Source organism: Manacus vitellinus, unplaced genomic scaffold (genome assembly GCF_001715985.3).
Source record: "Manacus vitellinus isolate BGI_N305 unplaced genomic scaffold, ASM171598v3 scaffold_29_pilon, whole genome shotgun sequence".
In the NCBI taxonomy this organism is placed as follows: Eukaryota; Metazoa; Chordata; class Aves; order Passeriformes; family Pipridae; genus Manacus; species Manacus vitellinus.
In genome coordinates this window covers 2,043,746-2,068,164 of record NW_021940207.1, presented here as the reverse complement: position 1 = coordinate 2,068,164, position 24,419 = coordinate 2,043,746, and the positions used below count along the sequence as shown (strand labels likewise).

Genomic DNA, 24,419 nt, shown 5'->3' with positions numbered 1-24,419 from the left:
TGCAGATTGTAATGCATAACAGAAAAGCTGTATGGGCAGTTTGGTGAATAAAAGTCAGTCAGCGCTTTTTATAGTATCAGTTTAAACCCTTTTTATTTTGGAAACATGAAGTTAAACAATGCACCTCAGAGTTATAAACTCAGCAACTTTACAATAGAACACTATTGTAAAGCTTACTCTTGTTTCAGAGATGCAGACAAGCTGGAGAGTAACAGAAATCCAAACATTTGGTAGTGTCTTTTGGAGGAGTTGGTCAGGCTGCCCACTGCCATCATGATAAGCTTAAAAGCAGAGGACTGAAAGTATTCTATTTAACCACCTGAAGCAAAGTTTACCCTGGTAAACACGGGACTCCTCATCACCAAATACAACTTCTTTAGATTACACCTGGATAAGAAGTTTTGGCAACACTCTGCAGTTGCCCATGTCATAGGGTAAAAGGAGACAACAATCAACACTACAAAAACAAAGGACAAGGTAACAGAAATCTAGCAGTGCAACTAATCTACATGATAGTTTCTCCCACTAGGAAAAAATAAAAGTCCTCAGAAAAAAAAACACAACACCAACAACACCCAAACCAAACCCACAAACCAACCAAAAAATCCACCACAAAACACAGAAGTCATCATGGACACAGTTTTAAATATGGAGCAGATAGCAGGGGACAAGAGAGATGCATAGACTCAATTTTCTGCTACCTAGCAACCCCCTCCCGAAGTCAGGGATGCTGGAACAAGAGCTTAAGCTTTTCCTTGCAGAGAAAACAAGCCATTAAATTAACTGAGTAAGGGCTGGAACAGTCTGGTCTGTCATTTCCTTGATCTAGTTCAGGGGAATTAAATCAACCATTAGTAGACACAAGCTGTTCAGAATCCTCCTCAGAAATACACCTCTAAGGTAAAACATAAAAATGTGACTATAGATGAACATCACTGATGAAATTTATGGAGACCTAAACCCACTTGCCCACCTCTCTCCAAAAAAAGTCTGGAGACTTGCACTGAAGGTACTAATGGACAAATAAGAGACACTTGGACTGTCAGAACTTTTTACACCCCATTTAAAACACCCATCCTTTGGCCTTAGTCATGTTCTCCTTCCCTTAACAGGAAGCTAAGGAAAGCAGGTTGAGTCACCACAGGAGCTATCTGCTGCCATGTGAATCTCATAATTCTGAGAAAAGAAAACAATCCAACACACCAATGTGTTCTCCCTAGCAAGAAAACACCATGGAACAGAGATAAAACCATGCTTAGCAGTCATTTTTCTGACCATAATTAAGGTGTTTTGCCTCTTGATGTGCGTTTTCTTACCTGTGGCTTGAAAGCTGTTAGATTCACTCTGAGACTGGAGAGAGACTGGGAGAATCAACCAAACACACTTCCTCCAACCACCTTCCTTTCCAGTAGATTTCAGATTCATAACTCCATGTGGTCTTCCTCCTGTTGCAAGTACTGGAAGCTTCTGTCATCCTGTAGCAATCCTGCCTTTCTTAAAGGAGCTTTAACTTTTCAGTATTACCACAAGTATGACTCATTGAATGTAGCAGCTGTTCTGTTCTGTATTTTGCATTCAGAATATATTCTGGTATGAAAGTGGAGCTAGCATGGGTTGTCTTTCAAACTCAATAGTTCGTAGAGTGACCACTATGGAAAAGAAGATCCTTAGGCAGCTACTTTAAATATCCACAGAAGTCAATATTTGAAAAAAAAGTCAGCATGAAGTTTATTACAGGATAGAACAGTTTTGGGAAGTCTGCTGAGGAGTAGCAGACAAGAGAGATCCTAAAGAAACACAAAGACACCCAAGACATGAAACACCAGAGACACAGACCCTTGCAGGAAGAACCATGAAGAGACAACATTCACACTTGAACATGGTGATTTTTCCCAACTATTACTACCCTGATAAAAACCTAAACCCAAGAGAAACCAACTAAGACTGCCCAGAGAGAACATCTCATTTTTCTACTGGCTACAAACTTTGTCATGTGGTACCAGACGCAGGCTGGTCTTCAATACACCACATCCCTGCACAAGGTGTGCTTTAGGACAAAGATCATAATGTATAGTTATTTTTCACTCTTTCCACCTAGGACAGAAGATAAGTTTAGATCACAAGTGGCTTTGCCAGACAACAGGATATAACAGGAAGCACTATTTTAAATAGAAACATTTTTTACAATTTGTAGCAACTGTTCCTTTAACATCCACAACTCTTGGATAAAGTTCAGAAGACCTACAAGAAAGATTGTAGAGCTGAAACATTACCTAGTTTCAAACACAAGTCATCCGAAGAGCTGCTGATCATTATGTCCATGTCTGTTGGCTGTGCCAAAAAGCCAGTTGAAGGTGCAGTTCTATGCAATGGTTGAGTTCAATCAAAAGCCACTGCTGCCAAGTGGGGACAGCCTCACACTCGCTCTTCCCCCAGTCCTCACCACACCAGCCTTCGACAGCTCTGGAGTTTATATAGTTGTTCAACAAGCCAAATTCAGCTTCTCCAACCTCTTCTCCTCAAAAGACAACTGGCTGAAACCCTGAAGAAGTATCAGAAAGTGGCTAATTGAGGTCAAGCTGTGCCTAACCTAAGTGCGCAACAGGATTCAAGAGTTTCCTTTGTAGAACCAGATGTAACACACATTGTTTCTAAAGCTTTCAGTCTTTTCAAATCTAAAGCTCTGTCACTACAGAAAACTTGAAGCCCTAGGACAGGCTTTTGCTCTAAAGTCAGGATAGTCCTGTCACATGAGCTACTCCATATAAGCTTGTTTGACAGTGGAGTGTTAGAAGGCACATCATAGAGGTGCTCCATCCTGCTTCAGGTGGGCTTCATCCCGACATCAGATGTCACAGGGACACCAATTCTACAGTGCTAAAGGAATGTGCCCAGCTACAGAGGTGACAGAAGCAGACATGCTGCAGTTAAATCTGCATGGGCCAAGATTAGCATTGCCTGGATGTAAATTTAGACAGATTTGTTAAGCCTAGTGTAAGGATGAGCCAATCCTGAAAAGAGTGAGTTAGATTTTCTTGAAGCTTTCAAAATCTGTTCAGAAAGATGCTGCAGGTTTCAAAGAACATGTGTTTAGGTATGTTTTAGAGTTTTATTTGTTAAGTAGAATTTAAGACTTTTTTCCCCATGTTTGGAGCAATTTAAACAGTTATAATTCCCGTGAAATTGAACTCTTCCATCTCCAGCATTATTGATTTATGTATTGCTTACACCCAACGACCAAAGGAAATCTAGTCAAGTTCGCACATCAAATAAGCCATCAAAACACGAGCTTATAGAGATTTTCCATTCCAACTGTTAAGAAAGTATGTGTCTAAGTTAATGGGAGCAAGGCCTGAGTGGAGTTTGCTGCTTACAGCTTTAGCTACAAAATTATGTAACCCAGGTTGCTCTGATCATTTTTCCTTTGCTGACATGTCTTCACAAGCCATGTTATCTGTCATCTCTACCCTGGCCTATGTCCCCCTTGTTCACTTCCCAATATTTGAAAAACTTCTTACACATCTTAAGAAGTTGCTTTGAAACTAATCTTCAAGTTCTTTTATATGAGTTGTGTCACAAGAGAAAACAGAATGGAAACACTAAGCAAGTTACACCCTGACACTTCTAGAACTTCCTGTCATAGTGACAGAAGGTCACTTTTAGGAAAAAAAGATGCAGTAAGGTACTTAACTAAGTCTGTCTTCTTACACAGTTTGCAAGCACCAAGATGAAAAGAAATCATGAACAACTTGCAACGAAAATATTTTAAAGTAATGTCAAAACTTTCACTATTACACCTTGTTCTGTTCTGTACAAACTGTTGAGAAATGGAAGCCAAGTTCTGTAGGAAAACATGGTCACAATGGCAACGGGATTTGGAAAAAGAACATGATACAAAGATCTATGAAAAATTTACAGTCAGGTCATGGATGTTGAATCAATAAGAAATATAATGCCAGGATGACTGACAGTAGCTTTTCAGACTTTGTTTCAAGAACATATAACCCATCTTCTGCAATCTCCTTTGCCTGCAATCTCTTTAGTTTGCCTGGAACTTCTACTCAGGCAATGGTTTCCTAGGATGGGAAATCAGCATTCTTAGATGCTCTTTGTGCATGCATTGAGGACTTCTCAGACTGAACAGACACGTGATTTTCTATGAAAGTGAACATCCAACACTTTCCAAAACATGAACTGTTTAAATGATTCCGAAATTGCTCAGTCAAGAGCAATCCCTTATTAAAAAAATGAGCATTCAACATCCAGGGGAGTTTTGTATCACAAATAACTACAACAGCACCCAGAAAAATGAGCCATTGAATGCTGTGCCCACTTGCTGATTCTCACTGATGTGTAAAACTTGCAAGTGCTGAGCAATCTCTGAAGTCTTAGTTGGCAGAGAAATCAAAAGGATGGCAAAGCTTTAGATGACTAAAGCAGTTCAACTCCTTCAGGGCTGGAAGCAGAAACAGGTTGTAAATGCTTAGCACTGCCAGAAGGCAGCTAAATGCCAGTAGAGATTTAGTTTCTACAGAGGTTTTGCACTTATTGTAACTATTGGGTAGAAAGGAAGAGAGTGGTTTCTTCAATTTCCCTTAAAATGAGCTGCAAGCTTCCCAGCTGCTACAAGCCAATCTAAAGGGAGACATCTGCCAGAATGTATAGACTTGCCTTCATGAAGATCAGTTGCCCCAAACAGCCACTGTGGAAATGGTAGGAGAGGAGCATCTTTCAAACACCAGTCTACATTTAGACTGCAATTCTCAGTTGTTTAAACCTGCTATATCCACTGCAGACTCTTCCCCATACAAGCTAGAAGGAAGAATGGTGTTTTCCTGAATGGAAGTCTCCAAAATATGAGTCATTTCGTTCAAGTGATTTTGCATAAAACACACAAGCACCAACATGAAATTCTCTGCTTTATGTGAAGCAGATTGAGTGAAAAGAGCCCGATCTTTGTACTGACTGTAAGGATAATATTCAGAAGTTTCGGTCTAGCAATGACATGATTGACCCCACAAGCCTCATTTTCTGAGAAAAGAGGTTAAGTTAAGCACTTCCACATAGACAAGTCAGAGCTCTTAAGACACAGATAAAAAGGCTGTAATGGCACCTATTTCACAACCCACTGCATCTGTTTTGGCAGCAATGAGTTCTAATGCTACACTGAGCAGCAGTCTGCATTTATGTAAATTCACTTTTACAGTGCCAGTGTTTAAAGATGGGTCAGACTGGCACACATTCCTTTCTACTCCCATGTACTAAGGCAGAAAAAGGCAGTAAAGGGGCAGAGCACATTAACTGCATTTGTTAATGTTACCCTGTCAGGTATAACCTCTGCATAGTTATCTCCCTCCCCCTTTTATAGTAGATAATTTCTATTCATATTTGGAATCTTATCTGGAAGCTTGTGTACAAGTGTTTTAATGAATTTTCTACTGACTATATTTCACTTAATCTCAGAATATTATCAACACACCTTGCCTGCAAAAGTGGGCAAAAAGAGGTATGACAAAGGGCTCGCTTGCCACTGCTTTCTATCCCACATTACTGTATCCATCTCTTTACAGAAAAGTGTATGTCAGACAACCTTGCAAGGATATCCCATTACACATGGCAAGCTTTGAACTGAACATTGAAGAAAACGTTTTTCTCCATCCTAGATTAAGCAATTGTGAAATATCAAGCAGTTAAGGATCCAGTGCAAGGAGAAAGACAAGAAAATGCAAATTCCCTAGTTACGCATTAATACTGAATCCCTGTTTCATAACATGTTCTAATTGAAGAGCTACAACATCATAGCCTCACCTAATCAGTAATTCTGCTGCCTGTTTTAAGATATTTATTTTCAGCTAGATCTAGAGATGTTATTTCCTGCCTATTTTCCCCTCAAACCTAAGGTGATTTCTGTTCCAATCTGCAGGCCATACCTGAAGATCAAGCTGAACAACTATCTGAAGCAGACTTTTTCCATGCTAACTGCCAAACTAAAAGAGGAAGTCAAATTTCAGACTGACACAACTAATTGTAAGACTAGTTCAAGCTGCCTTTCCATGGGGCCTCACTTAGAAACTTTTCTTTTGCCTAGTACTTTAAAAAAATGCAGTGAGTTACAAAGTGTATGAAGGACACACTTAAACAGAAGACTAACACCATTGTACCTCATCTACTCCCCAGTCTATCCATCTTCTTTGACAATACTCTAGCTTATAACCCCAATTCAGCATCAAACTCCAAATGGATGTCCCATATTGCAGTCAGAGTTTGCAGTCAAAATTTGGATGTTACATGAGTCACTAGCATGTGAGCAGTAAGGCAGGAACACAAACAAATAAGAATTTGTAAGTTCAATTTGCAGACTAGGATACAGGGTGTTTTCATGCCAAAGGATTGTGCTTTTTTTCCTTTCAGTTTGACCAATGATAATAAAACATGTTGGAATCATAGAAGTCAAAATACAGTTTAATTTACAGGGTACAGGAACTGGTGGGGGTTTTTTTAAGTGTTCTATTAGACAAGTTTTCTCCTTTCCAGATATAAGTTAGCACAGATCAGATATATGTGACCTCTTGAATCCACATAGTAGAATATCATCCCATCTAGACTTCCCAGTTCAGTTCAGCTGCATAAACTTGCCTGTCTTTCTTAAGCATGGCTTAGCCAAGTATCATACTGACTTACCATCCAGACACCATTTATGCCCTATACATAGCTGAGCGTGACAGAAGTCCTGGATCACCCTTCTCTGCATCAAATCTTTTCCTCCAGGAGTTTCTGTTCCCAAATCTACAAGTAGAGTCCCAGGAGACAAAAACCACATACACAAGAGTTTGAGGAAGCTGGGCTGCAGAACACTAGTTCTGGTTCCCATCCCATCAGTCAGAACCATCACCACTTCAGCTAAAAACTCTTCCATCTTGATGACTCAGGTCACACAGTCAGGAACACAGCCTGATTTTCAGTTCTTTACACACGCTGTAGAAATTAAGGAGGAAATCATGTCCCAGTCCTATGCATAGGGATACCAGACAGTAAAGACTGATGTTCTCAGTTGTTGGGGAAGTATTCAGGTCTTTAGTTTCAAGGCCATGCTTTCCACACCACATGTACAGACCCAGCAAGCACAAGGTCTAATGCTACACTAATGCACAGAGCTGTACTTCAAGCAAAGCACACACACAAAGGTCTCCTAGTAATTTAAGACAGTCCTCTTAAAGCAACTGTAGGATCAGCCTAGAAAAGAAGCTGCTCTGTGGAGAAAAATAATACTTCTATCCATATCTAAGGAAGCATGTGTATGTATAATTAATTTTGAAGGTGAGCTTTCTGATGAGTGAACAATCATGAGGAAGAGGACCTCTTGAAGATGACCCCTAATGGCTCACCCCTCCCACAAATGTCGTGGAGCTGCCATTACCAGAACACTTCAAAGGCCCCCTCTTGAGATCACCAAGAGCAAATATTGCTTAAGCCACTTCATCTTTCCATACACCCACAGATGTACATGCACTTAGGAACTGACAGTCACTGCACACTGTTTCCTTGGCCCTGAACAGAATCAGGCCTTGTTCATTCTCACACCCTCCTGTTCTCTGCTGTGCAGAGCTGCCAGTAACTCTTAAGCTAAAGAAGAGAAATGCTGTATTCTGCTTGAGGCTGGGGAAAGAGGGGAGTTGTTAAATGACCCTATCTGCTTCTTGGAGATAACCCCATCCAGTGGGTTGTCTTCCTTTATTAGTAGGAAATGCATCTAATCAAGCAAGCAGCCTATCAGACCACGCACTCACTTCTTGTTTAGCATTTGTACTTTGGTTATTTTCTTAAGAGATTAATTACATTTGGGGTGGTTCAGCAATAATTTGCTAAAACTGTTTCAACACATGCAAATTCTGCATAAACATGAAGTCTGTATATACAATATACACACACACGTTTTCTATAAAAGCATGAAGTACTAGTCATTCAAGATATACCAACAGAAGTTAAAGAACTGAAATTTTTTAATGACTTTAAATAAAGTTACATAAATGGCACCTTGAATTCAATTAAAGAGTCACCCTAACTTTAAGCAAATCATTATCTAGAAATAGCAACACATCAGACTGTCCATTTCTCCTAACTTCCAACCCGCAATTCTGAAAGCATTCACACAGCCTTCACTGGCATAAGAAAGCCCAATTAGTGTTAACTTTTAAACTAAATAAACATTATGTTAAGAGGAACAGGTAGTTTGAGTAATCAAACTCCTGATCAAACAAGTACCATCCAAACCTGTAAGGTTCAGGCACTCCAATCTCTATTTGTATCAAAATACATCACTCCTTGTGAAGTGACTGTCAGTTTGGGGAAAAGACTAAACAAAATAGCAAAGTTTTGCTAAACCTAAGTGTACCAGATGAACTGGCCAACAAAAAGGACCAGAGGGGATAATGATTTACCACTTCTGTGAGATCTGGATTCATATATCCAGCTATCCTTTTCCTTCAGTTCAGTAGTGAAATTTTAATTTCAATTATTTTATATGACTACATAAGTTTCAAGGCCCTGATGTAGTTTTCAAGACAGTCACATCAAAATCACATCAAAAGCTGATGGTTCACTGAAAATTTAAAAACAAATTCAATACCAAAGGCACATAAATACATATGGGGGGTCCCCATGGTTGCTTCAAGCCAGCCTGAAAGGCATAAACATCTCAGATTTTAGGATAATGTGGATGGAGAACCACCTCATCATATACAAAGGAGCTGCAGATTGCCTGGAATAATAGCGGTGCGAGGCTTTGTTTAAGCCTGTCTGCAAACCGGGTGGGATGAATTCCATTAATCCTCTCCTACTTCTGTGGGAACTAAGAAGAATTTTGGCCTTTTATACAGCCTCTTCTGCAATGCAACAGGGCCAGAGATTGAGCAGGAGACACTCGTCTGCTTTTTGTTGTTATGAAATATGGGGAGCAGGAGCAGCACAGCTCATGGCAGAAAAGCAAAGCAAAGCACCAAGCCCCCATCAGGCACTCATGAGAAACATGACAACACAGAGAGCTGCGGCCACTGAAGAACAGCACCCTGCAGTTCCATCTTACCACGGCTCAAGTGCCCTCCACTGAGAGCTGCTAACAAGCCACTGGCCATAACAAGCGACAGAACAGATGACTAAACAAAGAATTCCTCAGGCCTAGCTTCAAGATTCAAATCAGATAAGAAAAGTCAAACAAAGGAGCTGCAAAACATTCCCAACATGTTTAATAAGCAGTGAGATTTTTTCAAGACTACAGTCTTTGTAAATTAAATGAAGGAACTTGTGTATTTGCATTTAACCAGAAGTACTTGTCTCTGCTTAGGTGAAATGGATAATAGGTCACACTATTCAGTAATATCAAAAGCTAGTAAAAATAATATTTTTATATCTAAAAATACATGTCTATTGTACATATGTGTGTATATATAAACACACTTCTTTGCAAGACTAATGTAAGGCCAAGTTTGTAACTGAACTACATACAGCACTTGCAGACACACACAGTACCAGATTAAGAACTGCTGTGAGGACAGTTTAGTGAAACGGAGTTAAGTAGAAAATATAAATGGAATTCATTGAGACAGACCACAAAACACCATGCTGTGGACTCTAAAAGGAAGCTACAAAGATGGGAGCAGAAGCTTGCAAGGCAGAAAGCAAGACAGAAGGAAAAACAAAGACATCACTAAAGAAGCCTGATCATTTTAGAAAGTTGAGCTTTAACTACAGTGCACCAGAAAGTCAGTATTTTTAACTGCCACAGGACTTTGCTCAAGTACTGCTGACAAAGCAGTCAGAATCTTGGAAAAAAAATTTGTCATAAGAATGACTAATGAATGACCTTTGCCATCCTTAGTACCCTCTACATGGGTTTCCTACTGGAAAATATAGTGAATAAGACTTTATTGGAAAGTCAGGAAGGTTACAAGGATGAGTTGTGAAAGTGAGAGCACTTTGTATGGTCTTAACAATAAAACACATGGATTACCCACTCCAGTGTACAATGCAAAGTTAAAGACTAATCTTCCCTTAGTTAACCAACTCAAGCATCAGGAAATCCATCCATCCTCTGTCTGTTTCCTACTCCATATAAAAACACAACTACAGGGTAGAGGGCTGCAGTGATGTATGATGAGTAGCAGTTAGAAAACCAAGTTTCCTCCCCTAAGACAAAAGGTCAGTTTTGCCTGACAAGCCTCCTCAGGTCTTTGCAGAAGTGAAACTCAGAAAAACAAACCTTGCAGGATCCAGCAGCAGAAGAAATGTGAGCAGACTTACTGGGCCAACAGCATGTTCAATTTGAAGCAACTTTCCTCAGCTTGAAATGTAAAGGAAGTGTTAAATCCCTTCCTTTGCCACCATGTCCCAAAGTATCTCCAACAATATGCTCTATGTTGACAAAACAAGCTCTTTATTCCAAAGATGTGGCCTCACCTGAATTGGTGAGGTTGAGCTGCTGCACCTGGAAGGTGACAGTGTACCTTCAGAGCATGGCAACATTCCTGTTTTGAGTGACTGAACACTTTGAGTTTTGAGTGACTGAACACTTTTTATTCAAGTTTAAAACTACATCTGGAAATAGTATCAGACAGTCAACCCTGACCTCATGAAACTGGTTTGCAGGAAATCAACTTCCTCTGCGCTACAAGGCAGGAACAATATGTAGATGTATGTCCCTCTTCAACAGTCCTTCCAACTAAGTTGCTTTCACTTATAACATTCCCTTCCTCTGTTCACAGGTTGTTTAAGCAGTTTGGGGATCTGGGAGATTTTCTGAGTTATTCGGACATGTAGTAGCCACAGCATCTCCAGGCCACAATTCTGTCTAAGCTGAAGATCAGCCTGTGCAGCCAGCCAAGCAATAAGTAAACCTCAGGACTGGTAAAGGTTCATTCTGAAAAGCTGCAATTCCAAAGCAAAGGTGTTTCATCATCCTATTTCCATACATTGTGGTGGTTTCCCCATTGACTATAGAATTTAAGTCAAGTGTCATCTTTCAAAGGTACTTCCGTAGTATTCCCCTTGTTGCTGCCAAGGGCAAATGTCCCATGAAGAAAGTTCATGAAAGAGACACTAGAATCTCTCTAGTGTCCATGACTGTTATTTCAGTTTTTGAAGACTCAGGAGTGCACAGATCTCAGTTCAGGATCTGGACCACGATCTTCCAAATGTTGCAAAGATTCCAACTATACAGTGTCTCCTTTATCAGTGGAAAATCCTCCTTTCATTTCCAGCCAACCTGACAGATGTAGACCATGCTGCTTTCCACAGGATTGCAAAGATAAGTTATTACTGAGGTCTGCTGAATAATCAGATCGCCTCAGTCAAGATGCACATATCCTAGGAAGCTAAGGAAGGTATTTGACTAAATTCTGCAAGTGCCATATGGAAGGAAGAGCCAGTAGTGCAATGCTAATCTATGAAGTTCTGACTCCCTCCACCTCCTTCTGCCAGTTCCAAGGCCCAGCAGACCTACCGCAGCAACAGCAAAACCACAGGGAGCTTTCCCAACAACAAAACCCCCTCAGTACTTCTGTACTTTCAGTTACCAACACCTTGGAGTTAAAGGATTACCTAGGCAATTCCTCAGGCCTAGAGGGATAACCACGGGAGAGGCCATGCTCAGTACATCCTAGATGCTGTAACACTGTAGGTGCAGAGTAACACCAAACACATAAGCCACTGGCATTTTACACGATAAGCGATGACTTGCAGGGTTTTCCACATGCTTCTCCCTAATCTGTAGGCGAATTACCATTCCTAGTGTCAGTACTCACTACTCCAGTTTGGCCAGATGTCAGAGAGACTGTCCCAACTACTGCTTTGGGCAGCAGGAGCAACCAGTTTGTTTCTCAATAATGTAGTATCTTAGAGAAAGCAGAAAAGTGATACAGTTTTGATTCACTCAATGGAAGACAACTAGTAAGCAGATACTGCTATTAGATTTCTAAGCAGAAAAACAAACAAACTCCAAAAGCCCTACCAGTGAAAAAACCCACAGTTTTACTGAGATACTACATTTCTGTATGTAATAGATAGACTTCTATGAAACTAGTTGTGTGCAGAACAACTGGTAACTTCCAAAATACCAGAGCAACATCCAGTTCTATGTTACGGTTCAGCCTTCTGGAATACTAGAATATTCCATGGCTGTTATCAACAGTGATTTACTGTCTCCTGCCCTGTTCAACAAGTAAAGAAAAAAAGCCCTGGCATTTATCCTCTCTTAGAGTGCAGCTATTTTCTCTCTTTAAAAATTAATCTATCCCTTTGCTAACCCCATCTTTTTTCCCTTTCCAACTGCTAGGAGAAATGCAAGAATTGGGGAGGAGAAATGAGAACAAGATAGCATCATACAAAACAGATTTCAACAGCTACATTAGTAGTTCCAACACTAAGAGAGCCTCAGGCATAAGCCTGGGCAGTTCCCAGATGAGGATGCGGCAGCACAAGAGAGCAGCACGTACCGAGTTCTCCACTGCTTTGCAGAGCCAAGATAGTTACAGGGGTTTCTCACTGTCTTGCACTTGCTGTAGTTGCTTACACTGGAGTAATGTCAGTCTCCCATCTCTGGGTACTCCCAAGGTCTTGCGCAGGAGCACTTAACGAAGCTGCTCCTCCCAAAATAGCCCAGGTGTTCCCTGTGCTCCCCGCAACGCGGATGAGCCAAAGCGACTCCCCCTTTTCTCGGGCCCCGCCGCCCCAGCACGCGGCTCTGCCCCGCACGGCGCCAAAAGCATCATAAGCACTCCCGAAAACCTCTGAAACCCAGGAGAGTCGAACATACTGGGAAACTCTCGGGCTGAGGGACAACCCGCCGCCTCCACTGGGTTTCCCCGGATAGTTGTTGCCGCCTCCTGGCACCCCCACGAACCCCCAGACCAGCGCAAAGCGATCGTGATCCTTCCCGCCGCCGCGCTTTCCCCCATCCCCATCCCCCGGGGCATCCGCGGAGCCCGGGAGTGGCCTGGGAGGGGCGGGGGGCAGACAACAACTTCCAGCCATGCGGCTGCGGGCGTCCCTTCGGGGGAACAAAGCGGGGGGCCTGCCGGGTCCGTCCCCGCACACCTCCCCCGCCGGGAGCTCCGCAGCCCGGACAAGAGCACAGGCAAAAAATGATACTTTTCTAAGCTTTGCTTGGCGCAAAGGCGCGTTTGGAAAACGTTCGCTCTGCCTGTTTTGCCCAAAGCTTTTTCTCACGCCGGTTTTCCCTAAGGAGTCCCCAAAAACTGCTCGGGAGGGCTGCTCCGGCACTAACGAGGCCGTGGGGGGAGCGGCTGCCCCGTTCCCGGGGGCGCGTCCCCGTGTTGCAACCCAGGGCTGCGCGGAGAAACTCCCAGCCGGATTTGCGAGTTTCTTGGGTGAGAACAGTTGAGGGGGGGAGAAAAATCCCACACTTTTCCTGTAGAAAAAAACCCCACAGTTTGGAGAAATACGAAGCCGGGAGGGGCTGCTGGAACAAGGGGCGGGAGGAAACGGCGCTGCTTTGAATGGGCTGTTTCACCGCAATGCTCGAGTCGCCGCGGGTTTTCCCTCCAAGGCTCAGGGCATGAGAAAGACCCTGAAAGGGCCACAAAAAGTTTGATATTTTTCCGCCTTTTTTTTTTTTTTTTTAAACATAATCGACTGCCAGACAATCAGAGGTTTGGGGAGAATCTCCTAAAAAGCTACATGAACAGACATTAAAACTGCACTAAACTTTGCGTCTCGTTTATCACAGAAATTTGAAATCCCAAACCCCCGAAACGACTCTTCTTTCGGACGGGAGCGGAGCAGGCGCGTAGGGCGTTAATGGATGCGGTCTGCACCGAAACCTTGGAAACAAAGCAGTTGGAAAACTCGTTTGTCCAAAGCAGGGAACCGCAATTCCTGAAACGCGGATAAGTAAAACACCCTCCTCCCCCGAACAGACCAGCTCTTACAATTCTCGAAGCCAGACAGAGGAGAGGGGAAAAAAAACATTTAAAAATTCAGAATATTTTCGCTAATTTTAATTACCCGGCTACTCGCTTTAGTCATCAGAGGAACGAATAACCCGGCTGCTCTTAGTTTAGAAAGCGGGAGGGGGAACGTGACGACGCTCAGCAGAGATTCCCGCACCTCACCTCCAGGACTGGCCGGCGAGCTGCTTTCTCCTGCGCTTCCTTCCTCGGGGAAGAGGGACCGGCCGGGCCGCGCTCCCCGGCAGCATATGGGCTCCCGGGCCCGGAGCCACCGGCTCCGCCCCCTCCCCGCGCCCGGCCCGGGCTCCCTCCTCGGCTCGGGTGTCCCACTGTTTGTAAACAGCCTGCCCCCCCGCGGCACTGCCGCCCCGGGCATCAGCCCTGCTCCCGAGGAGGTGGGGAGGGTGAGACTGCTGAGTGTTGCGTGGGGAAACTGCGTCTTGCGACGACACTCGAAAATGCTAAAAGTAATGCTGCTTAGAAGTTCGAAAGTACTTATATCTTAAAAACGTCTTACGTTCTTAAGTTTAGCTAATTGCTGCTCTAAGTCTCCGAGGTGCCAGATAACATCTTACTGCTAGGTAGTTAGTTTGCAGGTCACAGTGAAACTTATCTCACTTTTTTGTTGGAAATCTTCAGAGGGGTAAGAAAGAGAGTGATTTGGGGTTTCTTTTTCTCTTCTGCCTTCCCCACAAACCTTGGTGACTTCTTACACCACCTTAAGGGGAATGCCTGATTCACTGAAGGATCAATAGTAAGTCTCCATGGGTGGTAGACTGAGACAGAAGTATTTAAAAACCAAACCAAAGTAAGTGCTATGAATACGCCTTCTTTAAATACACTTTTGCAAACTTTTGCAATGAGAAAAAGTGGGTTAAAAAAAAGCACTCATTCAAATTCAGTTGAAAAACCATTATAATGCTGTGCCTTGTATGGTTTCATAGAATCAGACGGATTTCTCACTCAACAAAATATCAAATACAAACCCATTGTGTATCTCCCATTCTTTCACATGACTGTGATTGATCTGAATCATTCCTGACCTCATCACTGACTTCACAGAAATTTTAACTATTGCATATCATGACAATTAGGGTCTGTTTGTCACTTTATAACCATAAATCTGACAACATCTTTGTGAGGCAAGGAATTGTTTTCTTTTCACACACGAGAGAAAATCAGAGATAGGAATACTGTTGTCAAGGTCATCCAGCAAAAGTAGAGCAAGGGTAAAATCAGAACAGCTAATGATCCCACAGAAGGATGTGTTGCTTTGCAATACAGGTTTTGTTTGGAGAAACTTCAAGGCCTATGGAGTTTTTCACTTAATCTCTCCTTTCTCTTGTTATACGTCTTAGTATGACTGAGTACTTTATAGCAGCCTTACCAGATTTCTCTTTGTCTGTTTGATTCTCCAGTAAGACAAAATATAATTCTTTACAACTGGCAGTTCATCTTAGAAGGAAAAGTTTGTAGATCATTGTGGAAATTTGACATGTTATCTAAGCAGTGTTTAAATCATAATAGAAATAGCCTTATAAACCAAGCATCGTGCATTTTTCTTATCAGAATGATAATCACTGATTCTTTCCCTAGTTCACAAACGTAGGAGTTTTTTTTCCATAAGTTATTCTTCTTTCTTACTTTCAGTTATCATTTGTGCCTTATCTGTGTCTGGATAATGCAGCTTCCAGAAAATACAGCTTCAGTGAGTCACATTTTCAAAATCAGGAGATACTTTTACAATGTAAGGTGTGTGTATGTGGAAGCATGATTCAGATATAATTACAAGTTTTGAAGAATTGGGTACATAGAAAGCAAAGTCAGAGGTATTTCAATTATTGAACAAGAGTGACTGCTTCTAATCAGCACTGCAAAGAGACTTAGTTTGGTATGACTGAGTTTGTCTTACAGTTATGTCCACTTTTCTCCTGAAAAGTCATATCTGCTCAAAGGATCAACAGCTTTTCCTTTGTGCTCACTTATGTCCCATCTTGACTGATCTGAATTTTCACCAATTTAAATGCAGCATCTCTGTCAGTGAAGTAATCACACTTCCCCTCCCTCCTTCCTTCTCCTTTCTCCTTTCTCCTTTCCCCTTTCCCCCTTCCCTTTTCCCCTTTTCTTTCTCTTTGTCTTAAAACAAAATCCTGTAAGGGTCAGGTCCTCTGTTGAGATAAAATTTATTAAGAAATAAAGCTCTACCTCTTCTTTTTTTCCCCAGTGATGTTGGAAGGGAGGGTTTTTCAACCTTTATGTGTTTATAAATTAGATCTTGAACATCCCATCTCAGCCATATCTTGCCCACTCAGCCCTAACAGCTGCAGACCAAGTTGCATCTCTAAACCAACAAGAAAGGAACCTGCACGATCAAGCTTCCTACTCAGAAAAGCCCCTCACACGTGCTTTTCCACAGGAAACACCTACCCTGGGTGTGATTCTGCTGTCATGCAGTGCTACAGCACACACAGGTTCAGGTCACAGAGATGTCTAGAGAGAGCAAAGTGGTTTATTGGGGCAAGGACTGATACTGGAGAACAGATGCAGGAGAGGGCAGCACGAACTTGAAGGGATGGGGACTTAGGCAGGCAGATTCCTTGTACCCATACAGCAGTCCATCCCAGCTGGCCTCATGTCTGGCTGGAGACGTCAGGCCCAATATCAGTATAAATAATGAGTTGATAAGATTCAATAGAACAGGGAGAAATATTTAGATGTTATGGGTTTGTAGTGTGATCTGTAATTCCTGCAGGTTTGTGTTAAGCTGCTCTGCTCTTACTGTTTCATACTCTCAATATGAGCAACATGCTTTTAGCTATTCTTGCCCAGTAGAAGAGGAAGATAGGAGGGAAATTCTGTTAAACAATTTGTTTCTCGAAAAGAAAGTAACTCAGAAGCCTGCCTACCAATGAAGTATTTTCACAAGGAGGTTGGGATCAGAGATGTGTCATTTATTGCTTCTGAGCCTTTGAGTCTACAGGGAGCCCTGATGAACCTGCACAGTGCATTTGGAGAGGCTGTGACAGGTGCCTGTGTGGCCTGACTGTTGTGTTGTCCAGTGCAGCCCAGTATAGGCTGGGCCCAGAATTCATGAGAGGAGATGTTCAATCAATAGAAAGATGATCTAAAAATCCAGAAGAACAGTTCTGTTTGATAAGCGAAACCAGCATCTTTCTGTGTATCCATGAGATGTTTCTTGTATGAGAAATGTGATAGTCTTACACAACTACATGACTGTGCTTAGAGTGGAAGTATGAATGAGTTGGGCATTTTTGGTAAAATCACAAGAGCAACCCTTTCTAGTTCATTTACACAAATGGCTGTAGGCAGCCTGTTACTGTAGCAAACTGACCAAATCTGTGGAGTCCTAATGACTGCATTCCTTAGTATCTTGTATGCATTAACTACATTACTGGGATAGTATTCAATTTATGTTCAGATGTTATTGTGGGGAGATGATCAGATGTTCTGTGGTATTATTTTATCAAAAGAAATGTGATTCATAGGTCTATTCTGATGTTTCATAATCAGTCTAAGCTCATTTAGGGCTGCTGCTGCCCCTTCTGCTTTTTCTTCCCACACACACTCCATGTAGTCCTTTTGCATCCCTTGTACAGGGCTGGCAAGCATGCAGCTGGGATGACCTTTTTTTTTCTTTCTTTTTGTGAGATTAGTTTTGAGTTGAGTCAACTCCTCTCGCTCAGTTTACCTGAGTGTGCATGCTGGTGTACCCTCACTGTCAAATGCAAGGAAGAGGGCAGGATGAAGTGAGTGGGAGCATGCAAAGGTGCATATTTGTTCCTTCATAGTAATGGAGTGGATAAACTGATCAAGAAACTCCACCCAAATAGCTGATATTGATGATCCCCATCAGATAAGAAAATTTGAAATATTTCTGTGGTTGATTGGCTTTGGATCTGACTCACCTATCATTTTTCTAGTCACCCTTGCAGCACTCTTTTCATGAGATGACTCCCCAGATCTTCCACGTGGTGTTGATGTTCTTAGTGAGTTGTCAATGTGACCTTGCAAGTGGTCACTTATAAGCACAGCAACATGTAAATTGAAGTGATGGGTGTGCAGTGGTAGGAGTGACAGTAGTGTTATTCATTTAATTTTCATTCATGTCTATTACTACTGAATAATAAGCTGGAAAATTGCAAGGCATTGGTGGGTTTGTACTCAGATGTGGCATGTCACATAAGCAGCATAATCCCTGCTTTCTGAATTAAATCCTCATGAGACTGTAAGCTCTCCTAGAGCTTATATTCAGATAGAATTAACCTCATGAATGACCGGCTCTGGAGTTTGGACTCTGAGGTATCATTTATGGGACTTGAATGAAAGAGAGTCAAGTTTAAGAATAAGGCATGGCCTCAGCTATCACATATGCATGGAGCACTACTGTATACATGCAAAATAGCTTCCAAGCATGTACAAAGACCAAACTCACTGCTTGTCCTCTGAACATGCATTTAAAGTTTGCTTTACATGCTGAGGAAACCTGTGGAGCATCTGGGATCACTTCTGCACACCAGCAGCCAGCTGTCACTTTGCAAATTTGCATTCTGGAGGGTGCAACCTATGGGTCTATGCCTGAAGGTGTTTGTACCCTTAAATGACAGGTTCCAACTGCAGATTTGGATATGATTTAAATTTAAGAGTCCTTTAAATTCAGTGTATCTTAATATCTGAGTCAGGCCTACCCTCAGTGTTATTGATCTAACAAGGACTGGGGAGCTTCGTAAATCAGTCTGCGCATCACCCTGAACATAAGTATATCACTGAATCATCAGGTTGTGTGGGTGGAGCAGGACAGCCCTTCTGCCCTGGGTAAAGAATTAGAAGCTATTTTCAGAATGAGAATATTGTGCCAGAGCACTATTCTAAATCAGCAATAGCAAAGTTGCACTGACATTAGGACTGGGAATTGCTAAATTTAGGTGTGGACTGGTGTCAAAAATAATAGTAGCTCAGGGAATGCTGCTGAAAGCTTTGGTGTCCAAGTGCTTGTTGTAATCGTCAGAGCTTCATATGGCAGGAGAGAACTGAGGTTCCTGATTTTATTCACTATTGGCCTAAGGTGCAGTACTTCTACAGGAGGCAGAGATAAATATTAGAATCATAGAACAGTGTGGGTTGGAACAGACTCAAAGATCATTTAGTCCAACTCCCTACCATGGGCAGGGAGCCTTCTACTAGACCAGATTGCTCAGAGCCCCATCCAGCCTGGCCATGAACACTTCCAGGAATGGGGCATCCACAGCTTCTCTGGGCAGTCTGTGCCAGTGCCTCACCACCCTCACAGTAAAGGATTTCCTTGTGATATCTGATCTAAATCTACCCTCTGTCAGTTTAAAACCATTGCCCCTTGTGTTGTCACTACAGATCTTAGAAAATTCCTCTCTCTTATCAGTCTCCTGTACATTTTGAAAGGCCATAAAAAGGTCTTCTGGAGCCTTCTCTTTTCCAGACTGGACAACCCCACAAAGGGAAATTATTTGCCCCTTTTATATGGCATATGTAGGATCCATTACAAAGGTTTCCATACAGTGTATAAATAGAAGATATAGCAAATTTCATAATATAATGTAACGTAACATAAAACTTCTATTACAATGGAAAGAAGGTGATTCTGGTGAGTGGTTGAGACATAAGTATTACAGTAGAACCCCAACAGCGTGTCTTTCCAGTCTAATTTCCAGTTTTATGAAAACTTTCACCTGGTAGAGGGGAAGAATTTGAAGCCTACATTTTAAAAGAGAAGCTGTGGTCTTGACTTTATTGATAGGCACAGAGAGCTGGGTTTTTTACCAGACTTAATGAAAGTGCAGTCAGCAGGAGAAATTTCAAGAGGCCACAAGCCATTTCTTGTTTGCCATTGTCTCTTTCAACTTTTACTAAATCTTTGTTTTCAGAGAAGGTTCCCTGTTGGGCAGATTGGCTCCAGCACTTACAAGTCTAATTACAGCCTAAAGGGTTGGGAAGATCTTTGAAGTGAAGTGTATGCTGCCATGTAGGGAGCTCTGGCTGCTGATAGAAATCTGTGTAGAATAGCAAGAGGAGATGTATTCCTACTATAGTTCCAAATAGTTCTGGGAACTGGGAAAATTATTATGAACAGGAGAAAAAAAATTCTTATTGTTATAATACAATAGTTTACTGAGCATTCTGGAGGCTTCTTGAAGTCCTTGTGTCCTTGCTCCTAAAGAATCGGGAGGCAGAGAAAAGCTGAAATAAGCACTCTCAATATTCGCATGTTTTCTTACAAAATTTGCACTTTAATCGAATATCAAAGAGGATTAAGCAGTCTCTCCTGCTATTATCTCTCATACCTGCTTTCTATTGGAGACTAAGGTTATTTTAATACTCTTCAGAAATTCCAGGAATTCTTCAACTTGTTTTCTGTGCTGTTGTTCTGCTGCCTGTTGGCTCTGGGCAGGCTCCTGGAATGCAGCTGGCCACATGCACATCCTGGATGGTTGGTTTGGTTTAGGCCCATGGGGTGATCAGGATCAGAGGTATCTTCTGTCTTGCCCTCTGTCACAGGAATCTGTGTGCTCCAGTTGAAAGCATTGGAAACTTCTGCAAACATGTAGTCAATGAGGGGCAATCTGCACCCTCTTCCTACTTCTTCTGCCCACCCAGGACATGACTAAAGGTCTGTTCTCTCCCACCCCCTGACCCAGCTCAGGGTTTACAGAGCACATGCAAATAAAGGCAGCTTTGTTTTGGCCTAGGACTGGATGTATCTTCTCTGAAGAAGCACACGTGGGCCCGAAGACTTCTACGGTTGTTTCTCCCCTAACTGTAGCTCTGTCACCTCTCCATAAAAACCCCTTTGCTCTGACACAGCAAGTCCTTGGCATTTCTGTATTTGTGTGAAGGACACCTTGAGATCCCAAGTAACAGGCACAAGCCAAGGAACAGAGGATGTTAGCCCTTTTATCACTGCCAAGCTGATGGATGAGGAAAGACAAGGAGAGGCACTGGTGTGATTTTACAGCACCTCAGTTCAGATGGTGCAGCCTTCTCTTTCAAGGGCAGTCAGTGACTGTCTCCAGGCTAAGAAATCACGGAAACAAACTAGGAGCAATCACACCTCTCAGAGTGTAAAATTCTTCAACAGTTGCCAAAACCTTCCCCTTGCACATTCATGCCAGTTCCAATAAAATCTGCTCTGAAACTGGTATGTAGTTAAAAACACGCATCTTCTGTGTGTCAATTAGCTCATGCAGGAGTGCTGAGCACTTCTCATTGTTATTTACAGCAGCACAAAGAGCACGATCATGTTGCCTAATCAGATGTCAGTGACTTGCACCCACACTGGGCTGATCTAAATAATTGTATGGTTTGCAGGACAGCAGCAGGCAGGACAGGGCAGATGGGAAATCACTCAGTCCTGTGTAGCTAGTGATGCAATGGAGCAGTGATTTATCAACTGCACGGGGCAGTAAATCACTGCTGACTTTACTTCCTGCATTTAACAAGCTGCTTATTAACTGGGAATATAATAACTAGGTTTGCAAGATTTGTGACATAATCATGTTTAGAATTCTGTGTTTACTTCTGAAAATTCATGTAGACCTTTTTCATGCAGCAGGAACATTCTTTCCTCATATGAGTCCAAACAGGAATTCTATTTTATATAGTATCACTTGTCTGTCAAGTAGATCCTCTGCAGGTCCTGCAGAATTCCTATGCATATCCAAATTATTCAAAACACTGTTGCTGATCTTTCTCTGTAGCCTCTATCTGGAAGGCATTGATACTTTATTTGCATTTCTGGTTATTACAGATGTGTCTTCAAATGCTGTTCTCTGGTTTATAGCCATGTTGGGCAAACTAGCATGGACAGTTTTGTCTTTATGTCATCTGACCTGAATTACAACTAAATAATGTGGCCCCGAGCATGCTCTTCTTTGTAAAAATGCTGAAGTTTTATTTGTCTGTGCTGGCTCCCCCACTAGGACTGTCAGGCCAGACTTACTGTGTGGCCAGAGGACACCAAGAGCTCCAACCTTTGTAGTAGCTGTGCCCGGTGTGTGTTTACCTCTTCCAGTCAGCACCGCAACTGCACCCAGCCCCAATTCTGCATACAAACACTGGAGAGGCAAACTAGGCATTTCCCATGTAGGCAAGGCTTGTGTAAGACCTGTACCATCCACTGGGGCTGATAAACCAAGCTCCCTATTCTTTTTGGAGAAAAAGGAGAGGAATGGCAGTCCTGAATGAGCCTAGAAATCGATCTGTCCCATTGTATTATCTTGGACATTGGCTATTAGCAGCCGTTTAGAGAAGAAGGTAAGAAATCCAATGCTGGGTAATATCCTCCCAATTTCTTGCAATCTGCAATTGTGAGAGATTCCTGTAAAGTGGCCCTGTGAACACCCTCTCCAACTGTAACCTACAGTTCTCTAAAGCTGCTTTCTAAATTTCTTCCAACAGACAGTGTCTCTCCCTGTTTCTCTAAGTTTATCATTAAATTCTGCAAGCAGTATTTCAGAGGTGTGGCAGACAGGATTGTCCAAAGTATAGTTTAGTAAATGGATGTGGATGTTGCCAAGAGCTGTGATTCCCAGTCACTGCTGGGTGGAGTGTGGTAGTTGCAGATGGCAGGATCCTTGCCCGCCCCTCTGTCCCAGATTACCACTGCAGGGCAAGCATGACACACAGAAGAGGGATGCTTGCTCCTCAGCCACGGCAGTTCACAACTTACTGACTGAGGTAAATGTGTCAAGAAGAGATTAACTAAAACAGAATATGTGTTCCAGTTGTTCCCATAAGCTCTATTTTAGCTTGTCAGAATTTTTGCTCCCTGTTCTATTCCCATTGTCACATAAATTACACCTTGGTTTATTTCCCCCGAGCCCCACAGAATACTGATTCTTGAGGACATTTAAAAGCAGGGCATATCCAAGAGATCTATCAGAGATTGGGCTGGGGGACTATAGGATATAAATCTGGCAAACTGATGTGTCCTATTACAGTAAGAAGCAGATTTAGGAGGATGGAGTTTCCTTAGGGTCATATGACAGACTGAAATCATAGAACCACAGAATCATTTTGGTTAGAAAGGACCTATAAGATCATTGAATCCAATGATTAATGCAGCAATCCAATGATTAATGCAGCATTGCCAAGTCCACCACTAAACCAAGTCTCCACGTGCCACATCTACATATCTTTTAAATACCTCTAGGGATGGTGACTCCACCACTTCCCTGGGCAGCCTGTTCCAGTGCTTGAAATACAGGCCCTCAAAGGATGAGGCATCTTCACCAAATCCATCCTCTCCCTTCCAAGTGCAACATGACCTTCTCTGGTCTGCCCTTTCCAACATAAACTCATTAATTTTAATAAAACCAATTCCTCATTCTACCCAAATGGCCTTCTGAAGTCTCGCAGAACAAAGCTATCGAAGTCAAATGTGCTATGAGAATCAAAACCACTGAAGCTCTTCTGATCCTCCAGCAGAGTGGGCCCTTCAGGATAGAATGTGTGTTGCCTTTTGCAAGAAGTGAACAATAGTTTCATGTTCAGCTTCTCTATCCCAATCCAAAGGGCTCTGTATGGCACAAAATGTCCTCGCAGGAAGGGAACAAGTGAGTACCACAGGCATGAGAGATGTTAGTCACAAGACCTAATGGAGGTGCTCTGGAGTAAGACATTAGGGTGGTGTAGGAATCTGTGTGGAGCAGAGTCACAGGTGCCTAAATCCTTCTCTATCCCACCAAGATAACACCAGCAAGGACACCCACCTGAGATTACACAGAATTTTGGAGTCTGTAGGTGTGGTTCAGGTTCACTTAGAGCCTGAGCTCTAGTAGTCAACATGAATTCTCAGTATAAATAGTTCCCACTAAGGTTCATTTAACCTACTTTTGGGTTTTATTTTATTGGTCTTGTCTGTTTGACAGTTTCGGGGTTTTACCACAGTAACTTTTGCTGTTATTAAGAAAGTCCTTTTCAAGTATTGTGCTTTACCACTCTGCATGGGAAAATCCACAGCACTGCCAGCCCTTATCAGATTTCTTACTCAGTGAGATCAACTGGTGTTTGGATATTATTGTGTTGTGTCTACAAAGGAATGGAAAAAATACTCTACATGTAATCTGAAAGTAGTTGCGGTCTTAAAAATCAGGTTAAACACAGAAAAAAAGGTGTTAAATATTTTTTGCTAGAGTCAGAAACTATTACATATCTAGAGATCTTTTACTTGCTCTGTTTCCAACTTTTAAGAAAAAAGCAGACAGGAAAGAAATTGCTTCCAGGATGCAGAAACCCTGTGAATTTCCCATACCGGTAGGACATGCAAAATTCAGAGTGCTTAGTTTCAAGGGTCTTAGCTTTTAAATGTCGGCCTGGACTGTATGTTCTAGTCCTTACTAGCTAGAAACAAGAATGAGGGTAAATCTAAATATAAGTATATTAATAATATTTAGTTAGTTTTTAGAC

At 42.2% G+C, this 24,419-nt stretch overlaps 1 protein-coding gene across 14 annotated transcripts in view; it reads left to right on the top strand.

Moving 5' to 3' along the window:
- LOC103758229 (guanine nucleotide exchange factor DBS) overlaps positions 1-24,419 on the top strand; it is a 163,249-nt gene that overhangs the window by 88,869 nt on the left and 49,961 nt on the right. The gene's annotated exons all lie outside the window — the stretch shown is intronic.